The sequence below is a fragment of the Schistocerca gregaria genome, chromosome 3, assembly GCF_023897955.1.
Source record: "Schistocerca gregaria isolate iqSchGreg1 chromosome 3, iqSchGreg1.2, whole genome shotgun sequence".
NCBI classification, from domain to species: domain Eukaryota; kingdom Metazoa; phylum Arthropoda; class Insecta; order Orthoptera; family Acrididae; genus Schistocerca; species Schistocerca gregaria.
In genome coordinates, this window is record NC_064922.1 from 595323921 (window position 1) to 595344226 (window position 20306).

General features: G+C 37.6%; 1 long non-coding RNA gene across 1 annotated transcript in view; it reads left to right on the plus strand.

Moving 5' to 3' along the window:
* The window catches only part of LOC126356276 (uncharacterized), a 46009-nt gene that overhangs the window by 13607 nt on the left and 12096 nt on the right, over nucleotides 1-20306 (plus strand). The window lies entirely within an intron of this gene.

Below are 20306 nucleotides of genomic sequence, written 5' to 3' on the forward strand. Positions count from 1 at the left end.
TTGGCGAAAGAAATTTTTGATTGAGGAAAGCATATTTCTAATGAAATTTTAGAATAAAAATATCTCAGCAGACTATACTGGAAGCTACTCCCTAACTAATAAGGCAAGTAGGTGATACTAAACAAGCTCAAGAGTTGTTGCCAGAAACTGTGAGTTTGTTATATGAAAGAGTAACCAACCATTCTCTTAAGAAAGACAAGTAAATAAATGAACAGTCTGCAGCACAAAAGGACCACTTTGCAACTGAACTTGCATCTAGTGGCACAATGTCATTAGTGAATGGATGGAGTTGGTGGACAAATAACTGATGGACGTTTGGGTGTGGTACATGATTGCCAGTCTCAGATGAATGGATCTGATTAGATTCATGTATCAGTTCTGATGTCACATCTTCCCCAGCCTGAACAATCTGACTCTGCCACAAATTTCTCAGCTCCTGCACATGGTGCACTGAATGTGGCACCTAATTATGCAACAATCTTAATGAACCAAAAGTTGCTCAGGCATCAACAGTTTCAAGTGTACTCCATGGACACAAAATGTATACATCAGGTTGTATTTATTTGTGGATTTCTGGGGTAATTCTGCAGTCCTGGCATGACATACACAAGATAGGCTTTATCAGTGGCTGTATTCACAGAGTTGGTGCCTTATGTGCAATTGAAGTAGTCAAATCTTGCTGGACCTATTCAGCATTTGAAAAGGTGTTTCTTGTCACACATCGGTAAATTGGTGCACAAGAGACACTTAGAAATAGGTTTTCAATTCTGAACCATTTAACTTCTGAAATGGAAGTTTACAAAAATACTTTGAGAAGAATGTAGATAATACTATTTATGAGGTTGAATCTGTATTACACTGGGACATATTAAGAATACTGAAGTCCAAGTTTCTGACTGAGGTTGTTGAGAAGTTAGTTCATCATGTGTCTGGCACTAATCTGGAAAAATTTGTCAGTCTTGGGCTTGGCAGACTTGATACTATATGAAGAAGTTAAGGATGGCACACGCCACATATCAAGTAAATCGACCTAGCACAAGCTGTGGTCATTAATCCAGTCAGTCCTATGATGAAGTGCAGAATGGTCCACTGAATCATCATCAGGGAAATGGCTGCAGTCCTAATTCCAAGCATAATAGAAAGAAACAGAGAAAATAGAACATCAGTTTAATCCATGTTATATGCCACTGAATGGAAATCACTGGCAAAATAACCAACAGTAACTGATAAAAAGCAATTATTGGAGAAGTCAGCTACTGATTGTTATAGGGGTTATTAGAAAGGGTAATCATTCAGCTGATCCAAGACAGAAAAACTGAAACTGAACAGATTTAGTCCCAAACTGTAATTCGTGTGATGGGATAAGGTCTATGTTGGAATAATCAACCTCTTGAGGTCTAATGATGACATGCACATACAGCAAGAATTTTGTTATGATATAAATCTTTTCAATCCTAATTATTCAACAGCTCTACACAGTGGCAGCTTGTAAGTATACATTCTGGATAGTCACAAATTTTTAGATTCAGCAAAATTTTAGAATGTGAAATTAATAACATCTGCTGTATAACAATTATGATTATTAACAAGTTTATACTACTACAGCTACTGCTAATAATAATAATAATAATAATAATAATAATAATGATAATAATAATAATGATAATGAAACTATGGAAAATCCAGGATGGAATGTAACAATGTAATCATCCTCCCAATCTTGTATGAGAACAAATCTACCGCACTTATCTTTCCAGTCTCCCACCACCTCCCAAACTCGCACCACCTGTCAACAGAGGAGCATTCCCCTTATAACTCAGTACCACTCAGGACTGGAGCAACTGAATTACATTCTCAGCCAGGGATTCAATTACCTCTCGTTGTGCCCTGAAATGAGAAATGTCCTGCTCACTATCCTTCCCACCCTTCCAGCAGCGTTATTCTGCTGTCCACCAAACCCACACAATATACTCATCCATCCTTACACAACCCCTGCTCCCAATCCCTTACCTCATGGCTCATACTCCTGTAATAGACATAGATGCAAGACCTGTCCCATACATCCTCCCACCACCACCTACTCCAGTCTGGTAACTAACATCACCTATCCCATCAAAGGAAGGGCTACCTGTGAAGCCAGTCATGTGGCCTACAAGCTAAGTTGCAACAACTGTGCTGCATTCTATGTAGGCATGACAATCAGCAAGCTGTATGTCCACATGAATGTCACTGACAAACTGTGCCCAAGAAACAAGTGGACCACCCTGTTACTGAACATGCTGCTAAACATGGCAGCCTTCATTTCAATGACTGCTTCACAGTCTGTGCCATATGTATTCTTCCCACCAACACCAGCTTTTCTGCACTGCTCAGGTAGCAACTTTTCCTGCAATACATTCTACATTCCCGTAACCCTACTGGCTTCAACCTTCATTAGTCACTGTCTTCACCCATCCAGCTCCTTCCCTGTTCCCATTACATCACTACACAGCTGTCATTCCACCACCATACCTAGTCTTTCTGTTTCTTTCCTGTTCTGCTACTCCCCCCTCCCCCCTCCTCATGTATCTCCTGCCCTCCGTCCAACCTGCAGCACTTCACTGTCAGCAACCCCCACCATATTAACCCTCCCCCTCACCACCTCAACCTCCTCCTTAAATCCACCCAGTCGCCAATCCCATCATGCACTGCTGCTGTTGCTCACAGTGTGGTTTCAGCTGCCTGACTGTAGTCGTGTGTGTGAGTTGCATATATATATATATATGTGTGTGTGTGTGTGTGTGTGTGTGTGTGTGTGTGTGTGTGTGTGTGTGTGCATATATGTGTCTATTGCTGATGAAGGCCTTAATGGCTGAAAGCTTTAATTGTGAGAGGCAATTCAGTATCTCCACTATATAATAACAATAATAAAATGCATAACTTATCTGAGAAAAGAAAAAATTGTGGAATCTTATTGTTTTGTATATAATGAAGTACAGTTTAGGGCAATAATGAAATAATGTGTAAGCCTTTGCAACTCTCCATTTCGAATTTTTATGTAAGTGGGAGCTTTTTCTGCTTTTCCATTTTTTTGGACAAATGTACAAGATCCCTAACAGATGTATTAACTCATGAATTTACTTCTGGGCTGATAATCAGATATTCTTAAACTGCGCCCACACAACAACTTGTGCTAACTGTACACTTCCTTGTTAATCGTCACCTGTAGTCACACTTATTTGATTTCGTGACTCTCTCAATTGAAGGATCTGTTCATGGAGGTCCTAGAGGTGGCTAACTTTTGTTGGTAATTTACTTTTCTGTTCCCAGTGTGAGATTTTCACTCTGCAGTGGAGTGTGTGCTAACTCGCTTGCACATTAAAGCTGTCTGCCAAATCGAGACTCAAACTTGGAACCTTTGCCTTTTATGAAAAAGTAATCTCCTGGGTGATTAGATTAGATTAATGTCAGTTTTCGTTCCATAGACCCAAAAAATGAGATGATTTTCATGGGTGTGGACTATGCCAGATAGTGTAACTTAAAAAGCATAAAACATCTGAATATAATACTTACTAACCTGATCATTTGTTAGCAGATTGTCAAACTAGGCGAATACAATACAGCAAACTGGAACAGCTAATATTTAAAGAATTATTATGCTGTCAGAATGCAACATTCTTATGCACTATTAATAAATTTATCATACAAAAATACCTAATCTTGACTGTTGTGACAAAGTGCTGTCAAAATTGAAATCTAAAAGACATTTTTACTTAAGCTGGCCTAACAGTCTCTGTTAAGATATTCATCTATAGAGTAGAAGGAGTCGCCTGTCAAAAAGTCTTTCAAATTCTTTTTAAACCGTGCATTATCTGAAACCAAGTTTTAATGGTTGCTGCAATTTATTGAAAATGTGTTTTCCTGAATATTGGACCCCTTTTTGGACCAAGGTAAGTGATTTTAGGTCTTTATGTAGATTGTTGTTATTCCTAGTATTGACACTGTGTATTGAGCTATAGGTTGTAAATAGAGATATAGTACTAGCAACAAATTTCATTAAGGAATTGATATACTGAGAAGCAGTGGTTAAAATACAAAGCTCCTTGAACATGTTTCTACACAATGTTTTGAAAGTATACCACAAATGATTCTTATTACATGCTTTTGCATGCTAAAAACTTTTGCTCGGTTTGATGAGTTACCTAAGCAAAGTAGAATAAAAGTAAGAAAAGTATGCAAGTTTTTTTCATATTTATATCTCCTACTACTGATATCACTATCACTGCAAATACAGACCTGCTTAGGCACTTAAGCAATTCTGTAGTATGACCTTCCCAACTGAATTTATTATTGAGTTGTAATCCCAGAAATTTAATGCTGTCAACCTCTTCAATCTCCATGTCTTCATATGTTATACACATGCTGGAAGAAAATCTCTTACAGGTTCTCAACTGCATATAGTGGGTCATTTCAAAGTTTAATGATGGTGAATTACCTTTAAACCATTTATAAATGTCAATGAAAATTTGATCAGCAGCTATTTCTAAATCCATACTTCACTTGCTACTTATTGCAGTGTTTGTATTATCTGCAAACAGAACAATATTAGCTCTGGCAATGTAACAGATGAGAGGTCATTAATGTACACAAGAAAAAGCAGTGAACCCAAGACGGAACCTTGAGGAACACTACATACAATTAATTGCCAATCAAATGCAGACAGACTGCTTACTGCACATGTATTTCACAACAACACAATTTGTTTCCTTTTAGTTAGATAAAACTCAAACTATTTGACAGCACTGCCAATGACACCATAATATTCTAATTTATTTAAGAAAATGATGTAGTTCACACAGTCAAAGGCTTTTTACAGGTCACGGAAAATGCTAGTAGCCTCTAATTTATTATCTAATGAATTAAGTAGATTGTTACTGTAAGTGTAAATAGCTTTATCTGTATCATAACCCTTAAGAAATCCAAACTGTGACTTGGGCAATATATTATTTACAGTCAGATGCTTAAGGAGACACTTGAACGCAACCTTTTAAATATTTTTGAAAAAGGCAGCAAAAGTGAAATTGGTTGATAGTTTGATGGTATCTCTTTATCCTCCTTCTTGTAAAGAAGTTTGACTTCAGCATATTTTAGCCAGTCTGGATAAGAGACTGATTACACAAATAACTTGAGATGGAACTCAACTTGCATGAGCACTCTTTGATTAACTTCATTGATATGTTATCATACTGACTAGAATACTTAGATTTTAAGAATTTTATGATGGATGCTACTTCTTTCGCAGACGTGAGTGTCATTTCCATGTTACTGAATTTATTTTTAAAGACTGGTGTTAGATACTTCATTGCATTGCTAACTGCAAGCTGTCAGTAACAGAAGTGGAATACTTGTTTAAGAGGTTTGCAACACTGGATGCACTTGTTACCAATGTCTCATTTATTTTTAGAGCTATCTGTGCCTCTTCATTTTTGGCCCCATCTGTCTCTTGACTTGACTATATCCACAGTATACTCAGTTTAAGTATCTTTTTCTCATAATAAAGCTTTGATTTCTGGATTAACTGCTTCAATATTTTGCAGTACTCTTTGTAATGAATTACAACACTAACATCAGAGGTGTTCCTAGATAGTAGATACAGTCTCCTTTTTATCCCACATGATATCTTTATTCCTTGTATAATCCATGGTCTATTTTTTGACTTCTGTTTGATTTAAGTTACGTTTAGGGGAAAACAATTTTCAATAGTGAAGGTAACTTTATTAATGAATGCTTTGTATTTTCCACTTGAGTCAGAAGCACTGTAAACATATATCCAGTTCATGTATTTGAGCAGTTTTCTGAATTTCTCAATTTTTGACTTATTTTAAACCCTCCTGTACTCAGATTTAATAGATTTTTTATCCTAACATGTTTCAACATTTAACACAAGATGCTACATGTTGTGATCAGATAGCCCATTTACTATTGGTTTTGTAATATGACATTTTTCCCTAGACTTGTTTACAAAGATATTATCAATAGCACTCTCAGAGCATTTACATACCTTGTTTGCAAAGTTCACTGTAGGAATTAAACTGAATAAAAGTGTTACTGATTGCAAAAATTGTTCACTTACAGAGATTTTCAATAAATCCACATTAAAATCACCAGTGACCACTATTTCCTTGTTCTTTACTGTGAAATGGGCAACAGAGTTTCCAGATGCATTCACCTACTATTATATAGGACTTATCATAAAATACTAATTCTGCTGCACAAGCTTCTAAGTGCTGCTCTGAGCAAAATTTATTAATATTAGTATTCTTAAAATCAAAACAGTTCCTGACAAATGTGGTAACTCCTCCATTCTCCTTATTTTCTCTACAGAAATAAGAAGCTAACTTGAATCCTGCAACATTTAACATATCTATACCATTGGTCACATGATGTTCAGAGAGGCACATTATGTTAACTGGTTTGCTCAACTCTAATTCTTCAACACAGATGTGCAATTCATTAAGCTTACCCCTTAATCCTCAGATATTCTGATGCAATAAGGATAACTGATTTTGTGCACTGACTGAATTACAACTTGATGAACATAATCTTCCTGTCAGTTTTTTAATATCTCTAGTTTCAATCAGAGGTTGTCTGAATGAATTGGGTGCCATAAAATTTTGGTGCTTGTTTTATCAGTGTGAATGTCATGTTCAGCCTGAATATCTTTTGTTACTGCTCTCCCTACCCTAAAAAACTGACGTTCTGTCACTTGTAACCACTGATGCTTTACCACTTGTGACTGTGTGTCCCGTTAAGTTATTTACTATTAGCCCAGACAGTTTTTCCCTTCCTTTCCTGTGCTACCCAAGCATGGCTCATGACCAATCCTCACAGCTTTACTTTTCTGTTAACATTTAAAATAGATTCAACATAGTTCATGTTTACACTGCACAGAGTAGCTGATTCCTGCATAGTAAACAACCAACTCCAAACACAAAGCAGTTTGTGGAAGTGCTTAAACTCAAGTAGTAATGTCTTCCAACATGGTCACTTGACTAGAATACAAAAGAGACGCTGAGATCTACAAGAGTCTACAGCACACTGTTGTTGATCCCACATTTAAGTGAATATCAGAGAAACCAGTGATACAGCCTTTCATGAATTTTCATAATTATATACAATATGGGCATACAGCACAGACAAATCTGACTCACCATAAGATCAATAGATTTCAGAAGCATGAATAAATGTTACTATCTCACCATTGATAATGATGTACTTTAGGCCATTATGATTCTCACAAGGGAAACTCCCAAACACAACCCCTCAGATTTAGTGGCAAGAGCCCTGAGTGGACAACTCGTTGAAAACTGAATACGAATTAAGCATGAAAACAGGAAGAAGGTTTATTAAACTGTGAAAAAAGCAAAATAGAAACAGTGAACAGCCCAAGCTCAAGAAGTACAACATTGAGCACAGATGAACAGCCATGGCATTGTGGTTAAGCGATGACAGTATTGGACTTCGAAGCGAGCCTGTATTCAAAGCTCCATCTATTCAATTTTTTTTTCAAGGAATTATGAACTGTCTGTCCAGTCATTGACATGTCTAATCATTTTATTCAAATTTATGCCTGTGTTGTTTTGTAATGTCTGTCTGCAACAGTGGGGTATAAGGAAAAGACTTAAATGAAAGTTGATTCTGCGCAACTACGCTGACCGGAGTGGCCGTGCGGTTCTAGGCACTATAGTCTGGAGCCAAGTGACCACTATGGTTGCAGGTTCGAATCCTGCCTCGGGCATGGATGTTTGTGATGTCCTTAGGTTAGTTAGGTTTAATTAATTCTAAGTTCTAGGCGACTAATGACCTCAGAAGTTAAGTCGCATAGTGCTCAGAGCCATTTTGCACAACTACTATATTAGCAGCCAAAGGGAACTGGCTTTCAAATGGGAAGCACAAACCTTCTGAGAAGCCAACCAAATCCTCTACCAGAAAACATGTCTGGAGTATCAAACAAGACATTAGTGACAGGATGTTTGTCATATGACAGGAATCTCTTATTGGCATACATAACTCGTATGCCTGGTGATTGAGTGAGGTTGCCTCCTTGCCTGATTTAGGTGTTCCTATAAATGTGAATGTGATCACTCCTAAAGAAATGACGAAAACATAACTGTTTGTCACAAATGAATGCAACAGTTTCACAATGACACAGCTTTCCCTGTGCTCTATCAAAACATATGATTTTAACTTTCTGAAGTAGCATTCTGTTTTGGAAGTTTTGACTCTTGAATTTTTTTATGTAATATTGTTCACACCCATTTATTTCTTGTTTTCATTTCTTTGAGATGTATATGTGGTATCTTGACTGCTCTCACTATTCGTCACATTTACTTGTGACAGTAATGTATTCTTACCATATGACTTGTATTATATAATCAATGTATAACAAACATTTCAGTGACTGGACGGAGAGTTCATAACATTGTGGGAAAAAAAAATGGCAGTAGGGAGTTTTGAACAGGGCAGCCCTTCTTGCAGTCCTACTCCATGACCATTTACCCATGACACCGTTGCTGTCGCAGGCTGTTCTTTATTGCATTTTTTGTTCTTGGACCATTCAGTGTTTATATTTTGCTTTCTTTCACAGTTCAGTACATCTTATTCCTGTTTTCATGCTTGATCTGTGTTCAGTTTCCGACAGGCTATCCACGGGACCTGTGACATTCACCTGCTTTATTTCTTCATTGATAGTCCTCAGTCTTGACGTACTGCATTGTTATAGTGGCTGAAAAATAGTGACTGTAAATGATGTAGCCATCAGTTGCACAATTGTGTTTCACAGTTCTTTACTTCCACTGTTCACAGTCCCCCCCCTCCCCAATATTATGTAATTATATGGCTAGTACACTATTGGTAAATGTTGATAAAACTCATTAATAGTTTGCAGGCAACATCAGCATACTGCTACAATAGTTTGCTATTGCTATTGACCATGTTTGAGCAATAAAAACCTAACCACAGAGTTCACAGTTCTTGTAGAATAATATAGGACATGTGAAACTATTTTTGAAATAAATTAAACAGACATTGTCATTAATTGTTCTAACATATGGCCTATTTTTGTTACACTTACTCCACTGTTAAGTTGATGCATTGTTGTTAATCTAACTAATACATGTTTCATGTCTGCAAATTGGCTGTGGAATGACTGTATCAGGACCAAATATCAGTCCTTTATACATCCTCACAATAATAGGCACTGAAACAATACATTGTTTGATGTTTAAGTTTTAGAAATTTCAATTAGAACATAACTCATTCAATTAACTGAATACATTGAAAAATTTCTTCTTTTTAACAGTCACTTCTACCAGAAAGTTTAGGCTGAATTATTTGTTTAAATAATGAAATTAACAGATGTAAGTATACAAACAATGCTTTTGACAAACCTGGTAATTATTTTAGAATTAATTAAGGGCTGGATTTGCTAACATGTTTTCGAATAGAGCCAATTAAATACTTTAAAAATCCTAGTAGTTCATCTATTCCAAATACACAGCACAGACCAATCCTGTGCGAAATTTATGCAGCAGTTAGAACACAGACAGTTCCATTCAGAAGGAGGTTTAACTTCAGGAAAGCCAACTGTCCGAAGTTTACAGAAATGCTGGACGCTGTAGGTCCCAATATTGAAGCTTCATCTGACTCATATGATACTTTTGTGAGGGCTGTAAAGAGGTGCTCCAGAATTGCAATTCCTCAGGGTTGTCGAGCATCATACATTCCTGATCTAACTTAAGAACTCAGTGCTCAATTGACAGAGTATAAGGTACTATTGGAAGAAGATACATTCAGTGAGAAAATGCTATTGGCTAGGAATAAACTTATTGCATCTCTGAAAAAATCCAAAAGGAATTCTTGGGTTAAAACTATGGAAGAACTTGATATCATCAGAAACAATCATAAAGCATGGAGATTATTGAGACGCCTCAATAATGACCCAACCAGATCCACAGCACATGGCAACATTACTGCAGATCAGATAGCACACCAACTGCTCATGAATGGGAAAGAAAGCCATAGAATCAAAGTTCCGAAAGTACAGCAAGATCCCATTTGAGATATCTGAATTCAACAAGGCTATTAAGGAGAGCAAAACTGGTAAAGCATCTAGTCTAGATGACATCCGTATGGAGTAAATCAAGAACTTCGGCCCAGAAACAAGAAAGTGGATCCTGCAGCTTTTCAACAACTGCATGAACCAGTGCCAAATATCAAAGATCTGATGAAAGATCAGGGTGATAGCTCTTCTGAAACCTGGAAAGGAAGCAAATCATCCCAAGAATTTCAGACCAGTTAGCCTTTTGAGTCACCTTTATCAACTGTTCAAACGTATGATTCTGAATAGAATACTACCAGTAATAGACCCTCTTCTCATACCCAAACAAGCAGGATTTTGACCAAACAGAAGATGCACAGGGCAACTTTTGAATCTCACTCAGTTTATGGAGGATAGCTTTAAAACACGTCAAGTAATGGGCATGGTCTTCGTGGATCTCACAGCAGCGTATGATACTGTCCATGATTGGTTACTACATGCAAAATTATACAATATGTTTTCAAACTCTTTGCCTTTACAAATGTCTGCTTGTGTCTGTGTATGTGCTGATGGATGTGTGTGTGTGTGTGTGTGTGTGTGTGTGTGTGTGTGTGTGTGTGTGTGTGCGCGAGTGTATACCTGTCCTTTTTCCCCCCTAAGGTAAGTCTTTCCACTCCCGGGATTGGAATGACTCCTTACCCTCTCCCTTAAAACCCATATCCTTTTGTCTTTACCTCTCCTTCCCTCTTTCTTGATGAAGCAACTGTTGGTTGTGAAAGCTTGAATTTTGTGTGTATGTTTGTGTGTCTATCGACATGCCAGCACTTTCGTTTGGTAAGTCACATCATCTTTGTATATAACATTCCACATGGGAAAAATATATATAACAAACAAAGATGAAAGAGGGAAGGAGAGGGAAAGATGAAAGGACGTGGGTTTTAAGGGAGAGGGTAAGGGGTCATTCCAATCCCAGGAGTGGAAAGACTTACCTTAGGGGGAAAAAGGGACAAGTATACACTCACACACACACACATACCCATCCGCACATATACAGACACAGGCTGACATATGTAAAGGCAGAGAGGTTGGATAGAGATGTCAGTCGAGGCAGGAGTACAGAGGCAAAGATGTTGTTGAATGACAAGTGATGTACGAGGGGCGGCAACTTGAAATTAGCGGAGGTTGAGGCCTGGTGGGTAACAGGAAGAGAGAATATATTGAAGGGCAAGTTCTCTCTTTCCGTTACCCACCAGGCCTCAAACTCTGCTAAATTCAAGTTGCTGCCCCTCGTACATCACTTGTCATTCAATAACACTTTGCCTCTGTACTTCCGCCTCGACTGACATCTCTGCCCAACCATTTTGCCTTTACGTATGTCTGCCTGTGTCTGTATATGTGCGGATGGAAATGTGTGTGTGTGTGTGTGTGTATGTGTGTGTGTGTGTGTGTGTGTGTGTGTGTGTGAGAGAGAGAGAGAGAGAGAGAGAGAGAGAGAGAGAGAGAGAGAGAGAGAGAGAGAGAGAGAGAGTGTATACCTGCCCTTTTCTCCCCCTAAGGTAAGTCTTTCCACTCCCAGGATTGGAATGACTCCTTACCCTCTCCCTTAAAACCCACATCCTTTTGTCTTTCCCTCTCCTTCTCTCTTTTCTGACGAAGCAACCTTGGGTTGTGAAAGCTTGCAATTTGTGGGTGTGTTTGTGTGGTTTTTATTGTGTCTATCTACCAGCGCTTTCCCGTTTGGTAAGTCACAGCATCTTTGTTTTTTTGTATATATTTACATATTTATTGATGTGTATGGCTACTGTAAATTTGTATGTTTTTGACTTGAGAATAAATAAAATCTTCCAAATGTTTATAATTGGTACATAAGTCAACAGTAGAATCTAAGTCATGAAAAAACTAATGATTTCACACTATAATGATCTGTAGCAAAAGATAAGAACTAGGAATGGTCAAAATAAATTAGGAAATTAATGACATGCATGAAACTAAGCACAAAATTAGATCTGGTGCTATATTCCTTAAGACTGAGGGCCAACCTATATCTTTTATGCAAAGCAAATTATACTCCTGCATGTTAATAGTAATTAGGCAAAAATGAAAATAAAATGAATTTAAGGAGGCAGATGGCAAAACGAGAGAAGAAGTAGAGATCCCAGCTTCCTTCATCACAGACCATATTACCATCAAATCTGAGGGGGTGTGATGGGGAGTTTCCTCTGTCAACACCTCAAATGGATTACTGTATGATAAAATTCATAACTTAATATTGTATTGTGTATTAAACCAGGGACCTAGAAATGACAGAGAGGCTTCGTCCCACCATAGCCCTCAGTGGTTCACAACTCCACAACAGGCCACAGAAAGGGATGGGGGGGGGGGGGGGGGAGTCTGCTACTAGACAAGTGTAACACCAAATGTTTGCGTGGTAGACTAACAATTCTTATGTGGAGACAGTGTTTGCACAGAAATCACTGACATAGTGCACCTGAGGTGGAATCATGGGAACCAGCCCGTATTCACCAAGGTAGTTGGAAAACCACCTTAAAAACCATCCATGGGCTGGTCGGCCACCACATCTCAACACTAATCTGCTGGGAGGATTTGTGCTGGGGACCAGCATGCCTTCTTGCTTGGGAAGCAACACATTAGTCCACGTGGCTAGCCGGGCGGGTTAACTTAATATATTATAACTCATTCAGAAATTCACAAAACAGGTTTACTGACAGTACAACTTTAACATATATTGATGTCCGATCTAATTTTCCTGAAATACATATTGAGTGAAATAGCATATCTGAGGAGTGTGCTATCACCTAGTAGGATTTATGCCAAGCGAATGGAGGTAAAAATTTGTCGCAGTGTACTACCAACTGGAGGTCCTGACATAAACATCTAGTTGAAAGGCAAGTGATACCTGTGCACATAATGGAGTGTGCACATTATTTATCAATTCCTTATGTATTTGGCCAGTAAGGTAATTACATAATGCAAGTTGTGCATGCACAAAAGTTCATTAAAATGTGTACATCTGAAGGTGTTCTTGTGACCCTGTTTCCAAGTTTTGCAGAGTTTCAAGGAGCAGTAGATTTAAGTGCAATTTCTTTCAGATTGCAGCATCTATGTTACGTTTAAAAGCATTCAAAGAATAATAACCAATAAATCCACAAGATGTCATAAGTTAGGGTGTTCATGTGCTCTTATGCAGCAGCTGCCACTGATTCTACAGCCAGTAATAAATGCAAGAATTGCTAACCTAAATGTCACACTTACCTTGCACACAGGGTGTGATGTAAAGGATGTCTTAAACAGTTTTTCAGAAGAATCTGTGCAAGCATAGAAACACCTCCCTTTCCCATATTAATCATAGTATCCTTGCAGATATTGGGAGCCATTCAAAAAATATAAGAGTACACACACACACACACACACACACACACACACACACACACACACACACCTAGAAGTAAAAACAGGAATGGTAGCATTAAGATGCACCTTTCTAGTTGTAGACAGTTTGGTTATGGTCTTTACGATTGGCTTGATTTTCTAAGAGAAAAGTACACAAAACTTGACTCTTCTTTGTGCGGCTGTGATTTAATGATCACTGGTATCTGGATTTTGGTAGATATGGTAAAGAAGGGTGGTGTCCATGGTAAATATTCCCAGGGAATTATGATTAACTTGAGTGCTCATGCTACTAGCACAATGAGAAGACAGCTGTGTGAGTCTATTACAACTGCTAATACCAAGGAACAAATAAAGTTGAAGACTGAAAAATCAGGTAATTTGACAGAATCCCAACAAATGGAATTGTCAGGCCCATTGCTTAATTATGCTGATGTCTTTGAACTGAAGTCTGGAGTAATATCATGATATGTGTGTCGGCTTGATGTAGTGCCACACATAACCTTCGGTCATAGGTCATACACCACCCCCAGTTGGAAAGACTAGTGGTGGATAAGGAGATAAAGAGAATGCTTCAGTGGGTCACTACCGAACCATCCAACAGCATATACTGCATCCCAATATTAGAAGTGCCTAAACCTGGAGGAAATGTAAGTTTTGTTGGATGCCAAAGTAAATAATCAGATCATATTTCTGATGAGCATTCATCCTAAAAATTTGATTAGATAATTCAAAGATTTCAAAGTGTACAGTACCTTACTAATATAGATCTACATTTTCTTACTGGCAAATTCCCTGGCAACTGGATCATGCATGTACATTGCTTTTATATGTGCCACGAGAAGCTAGCAGTTCAGGGTTCTATCTTTTGATATTAGGGGTGTTTATTTCAGCACTGGATATTGTACTTAGGTGAGACCTTTTGGGTCAGCTTACATTGTTTGTGGACGACCTATTGATCTCAATGTAAAGTTTGCTGGAACACATGATAATGTTAGAAAAGGTTTTGGAGAAATTCTTGCAGGCTGAAGTGACCACTAACCTGTCTAAATCAAAATTTGGGTTTGAAAAGACTAAGTTCCTTGGACATTTAATCAATGAAAATGTATATTATCTGACAGTGAGTAGATAAAAGAAATAGCAAACCTGCCAGCTCCTTGCACAAAGAAGCAGTTGAAGGGTTTTATTTGTTTGGCATCTTTCTTTAGGTGATTTGTTCCTTATGAGTTAATGAATTCAGAACCACTCTTGAACCTATTATGAAAGAATGTGCAGTGGTACTGGTCCCATGATTGCCATTTGGCTTTTGACAACATCAAACAAGTAATGGTCAACTCTAAAATGTTAACTATTTGTATATATCAATTGGGTTCTGTTTGCTCACAGGTGTATTATCGGTCAGATTGGTGCATTTCTTTTCCAAATCAAGAAGATAGAAGGAACATCTAGATATCACCTGATTGCCTTCGCAAGTAGAATCTTCTCAGAGCATGTTCAGTCACAGAACTGGAAGTGCTTGCAGTCATATGGGATTTTCAGCAATTCCATTATCATTTATCTGGGGCACATACAAAAGCAGACTGTGACCACCAAGCCCTGAGCTACTTGCAGATTTGCAGATTACTGCATGCAAAACTTTCTTGCTGGTTGCTAACTCTTCAGAAATATATTTCTGAAATAGTTCTTCTAAAAGGTAAAGACAATACAATGGCCGGTGCACTATTTGGACTGCCAGAAGGATTAGATCAAACACTGGGGGCAAAGGAGCAATTGTCTGATTTTAGGATACTTTTGATGAAAGATGAAGTTTACCAAAAATATAATCATGTTCTCTGTTAGAGCATGTCAATATTACAGAATACTTATCCCAGGTGGAATAGCATATGATGACAGCTTCAGCATAATCAGTATGGTAAACTCAGCCAATACTACACAGTAGTTAAAGATGTTCTATTCTATCATAACAATCCTGTGTCTGAACAATGGTGTGTGTGTGCAAACCACTGGATATAACAATCAATTAGTCTGGAATATTCACTATGCATGGGGGCACTTTGAGGTAATAAAATGTGCCATGATGATCAGTACCTAGTGTTACTTTCCTAACCTCCATCAGAAAGTACAACAGTTATTGAGGATGTATTCAATCTGTCGAGAATTAAAGCCATCAAATCATTTAATAAAAGACAGCTACATGTTACTGTACCAGATAAACCACTCAAAATTATGTCCATGGATATCTGCATCATGTGATGATGCCCAGCCCGCAACATAAAAATAGTCACAGGTGATCTAAATGCTCAAATTGTAAAGGAACATATAGTTAAGCCAACAACTGGACCCCACAGCAAACACATCTGAAACAACCACAATGGAACAAGGCTCATCTTATTCACAGCATCCTACAACATGATTCTGGGTCACAAGATGATTGTGGGTTCCTCATTGTTCTTGTACAAAAATGTAGGCACAAGAATATGCAACTCACCAGATGGGAATATTGTTAACAAGACTGACCATTTGTTAATAGATGCAAGTCACAAGTTGGACCTCTTGGACTTGAGGCCTAAATGTATATTTAGACCACTTTTTGGCAAGGGCAAAAGTGAGAGCTAGAATTTTCAAGGCATCTAAAGAACTACAGATCAACAAACAGATATATAGTTTAATAGCTCCATAATCATATGTTATTATAAGGCAATACCAGGAAAAGTTATCACAGGTCTTTGGAAGGACTGAGGAATACAACAACATAGTACATCAGTGGGAAATGACAAAGAAAGTAGTAGAGATATCAGCAAATAAAATACTGAGAACTGAAGCAAAGCTTATAAGATCTTCATGGGTCAATATTGAGCGTGAAGTAGCAACCGAGGCAAAGAAGATGGTCTATAGAAGACTGTTACAGCCAAATTGTAAGATAACTGGTGGAACTTTGTAAAGAATAAAGAGGACAGAAAAGATGATCCATCAATGAAAAAAAGAGAGAATGCATGAAAGCACATATCAAACAACTGGAGATTCTGAGGGATCAGAATGAGGAAACTTTACAGAAAGGTAAATGTCACACAGGAAAAACTAGCTTGGTGAAGAATGGAACAGGGAAAATTTTAAGCACGGGGGAAGATATTTGAGGATCAGTGTTGATAGACAAACTAGTCAACTCAAGGATGAAACCAAGACACCCCATAGGTGTACAATGGTTAAATTACTTGGATGAAAATACCAGCCCGCCAACTCTGGAAGAGATGAGAACTGCTTTGAATAAGCTGAAGAACAATAGGTCAGCATGAACTATTCCAGTGAAACCTTTCTAGCAAGGTGACAGCTATTAGAACAGGTATGCCCCAGCAGTAGTGAGATTCCCTGTATACATGGAAGGGTATGTGCTGAAATATGACAACTATCAAGGAATTACACTGCTAAATGTGAGTTATAAAGTGTTCTCCAAAAAACTGTTGGACCATCTCTTTGCAATTGTTCAGAGGGCAATTAACTCGTACCAGTGTGGATTTCTCCCAGAGAAATCAACAATAGGTTATATCTTCATCCTAAGACAATTTAAGTCAGGATTGGCATGAATTATGTCTTTTTATCCACGACAAATTGGCACGTGATAGCATAGACAGACAGCAAGCGTACAGTTTATTGACTGAACTAGGAACTCCTGAAAAATTATTAAGACTTGTGAGCATCACAGTGAATGAAGTGGAAGTTAATATAAGAGTGGGGAGAATGGTGTCTGATCCAGTAGGCATTTGACATAGTTTAAGGCAAGGAGATATGATGGTGCATTTCCTTTTTAATGTTGCCTTGGAGAAAATCATGAGGGATGCAGGCCTGCTGTGCCGAGGAACAGTCTTTTATAAATCAGTGCAGATACCAGCCCATGCCACTGGCACAGACATAGCCACAAGAACTACAAAGGCATTGGAGGATACATACATCACACTTGAGCTTACCAGTACAGATATGGGACTGAATATCAAACAACAAAAAATAAAATATAGGTGGCTGCTGGGAAAACAAGCAAGGGAAAATGTCACCTCAGTAACATTGGGCATTTGAGAGATGAGCAGTTTAAATATCTGCAATTGACAGTCACCTGCTCAAATGACACCTCTGATGCAATTAAACAGTGATTAATAGCAGCCAACAGAGACTTTTTCACATTTAAAAAACTATTTTCCTCATGGCTCTTAACTTTTATCACCACATGAAACATTTATAAAACACTTATAAGACAAGAGCCTACATATGACTTGGAATCATAGTCATCTGCACCAGAAAATACTGGACTGCTAAATTAATTGATAGTAAGGTACTTTGAAGAATCATTGGCCCAGCCTGTGAAAGAGGAGGATGTAGGAGGAGGTACAATTATGACATATACACTATATAAAGATCCACCTATTGGAAGAACAGAGAAATCTAAGCCCCGCTCACCATTTCTCTACATGTGCCTGATTTGAGTTCGGTGTTTCAAGTGTCTCATTGAGAAATGATACCACTGATTTTTTAACAAGTCTGCAGAATGCATAAATCATTCTGCTTATTTTAGTTGACATTTGACTTAAGTAATCGTTGTCAAAACAAGTGTTTATTGGTCACTGATAAAAGTGTGAATGTGTATATCCACAAAGAGGTCAGGTCTGTTTGTTTTAATTATATCCAGTATAATACCATATAGAGTGGGCCACTGAACTGTCTGTTCCAGGTAGTTTTCAGAGAAGGCATTTAGCATTTTTTACAAAGTGTGTTGACCTATGTAATGTAACGGACTACTGAAGAGTGCGATTCCACGCTTATAGTCGCGTAGTCAGTGCTCCAATTTCATTTCTATGATTTTTTTATTTAATATTATTGTATGTAGTATTTAATTTTGCCCAAATCTTTTTTTATTAGATTATTCTATAATGTGAACTTTATTTGTTTATCTCTGGAGAATATGTTGACACCAGTGTGAGCCAAAGACATTCGTGTGTGAAAGGTAGAGAGTCGGACATTGTTAAGGTGACTGTTGGAGTGAGTTAGTTGGACTATGGTGGGGAGAGCGTGGTTTTGTGAGGTGGACTGTTGATGGGAGTTCGGAAGGAAGTCTGTCGTCTTATATAGAGAGTATCATAAATAGTATGTGCTATGAAGATGGAAATTATTGTGAAAAAGTTAATTAATAAAACTGAAGAATCAATAGTAAAACAAAAAGCGAGTACCAGTTTTCATTAGCACACAAAGACCCGGACCTAATATTAACAATGTTAGATGGATGGAACGCACCATGGCGAGAATCAAGACAACGAGACCAAATTCAGCATCTAAAGGTAAGGTATTTTAATTAGTTTTAGTATTCTGTGATGTATCATTCTTTTGTCTAAATATTAAGCTTAACATCGTCTGTTGTAGATACAGACCACCCAAGCTGGCGGGGTGTCGTCAATTGATCATCATAATCTCAGGGTTTGAAATAGGATTTAAATGAATTGAAAGTTTGTCGCTTGATATTTGATTTTCACCCCGGACGAAAGAGGGTACATTACAATTGGGGGCTCTTGTCCGGGATCCATTGCATTATTGGACTGATACTCGTTTTATGTTAACAGGTATGGACTAATAATGTATTAGAAAGAAGAGGAGAACGATCTAAATGAAAGGAAATATAATCTGCTGACAAATGGAAGTAACAACCGAACAAGAATAAGAAAAGTTAATAATAACGGACGTGGGACCACGCGTAAAAACGAGATATGTACACCTATTAAGTTATTTGTATTGTTGACATTTTGGGCGTTTTGTCGGAGCAAGAGTTTCTTAATTCGATTAAAAATGACCGTGACAGACGAGTTGGAACAAAATCAGCAGAGGGATAAAAAGTCTATCGAAAGTGTTCAAGTAAGTGCTAGTACAGAAGTGGCAGGTAAAAAATCGGAAGGAAAGGTTGAAGAATTAAGATATGTCCGCTATGTTGCAAATACTGTTAACACTGAATGCTGAACAATTCGATACTTTGAACAAACGGTTTAGTTGTTTTAATAAGCAATGTTCTAAACAATTTAGTTTCTTGAATAATGTAATTACAGAAAACGCGAAAAGCATGGAAAAGAAAGTGTCTGATTTAGAAGAGAAGCTTTCAAAAGAAAATAGCCAATTGGCTAAGGAATTCTTTAATGAATGTTCAACTATCAGATCGGAAATGAAAGAGACGAAAACCAATTTGGAGGAGCGGACAAACGAAATTGGAGATAGAGGAGACAGTGTGGAAGATAAACTCAATAAAGTCGAACAAACGGGAAGTGTAATAAACCGCGAAGTATTTTGAATCATTTTCGAGTGAGAGAAAAATTAAAGATAGGTAAATGATTACCAGAATTGACTTACATACGAAAAATGTTGATGACAAATAGTCATTGTTCGAAAACAAGGTAACAGAAAAAGTGAAAATTATTGAACATAATGTAGATTCTTGTAACAATGAAATAAAGACAATGAGCATGAGGTAGTTCGCCTACAGAAACAATTAAATGAAATTCGGGATAATTTAGCTATGAAATCGGTAGCGACTTCATTTAACGGATTTTGGCCAGGTACAAACGTGCGTAATTTTCCGGGAGACGGAAAATTACATATAGTTGATTTCATTATGAACTGTCGTGACAATTTTTCGTTCGAAACGAGTGATACTGTAAAGATCAAATTTGTTAAAAAGTTCTTAGATGGAGAAGCATTGTCGTGGGCCAATCTAACGGCCAGTTCTGACTTAACCTATAGTCAATTCGACAAAAGTTTTTTGAACAAATTTTTCTCAGCGTCTGTTCAGGCCAAA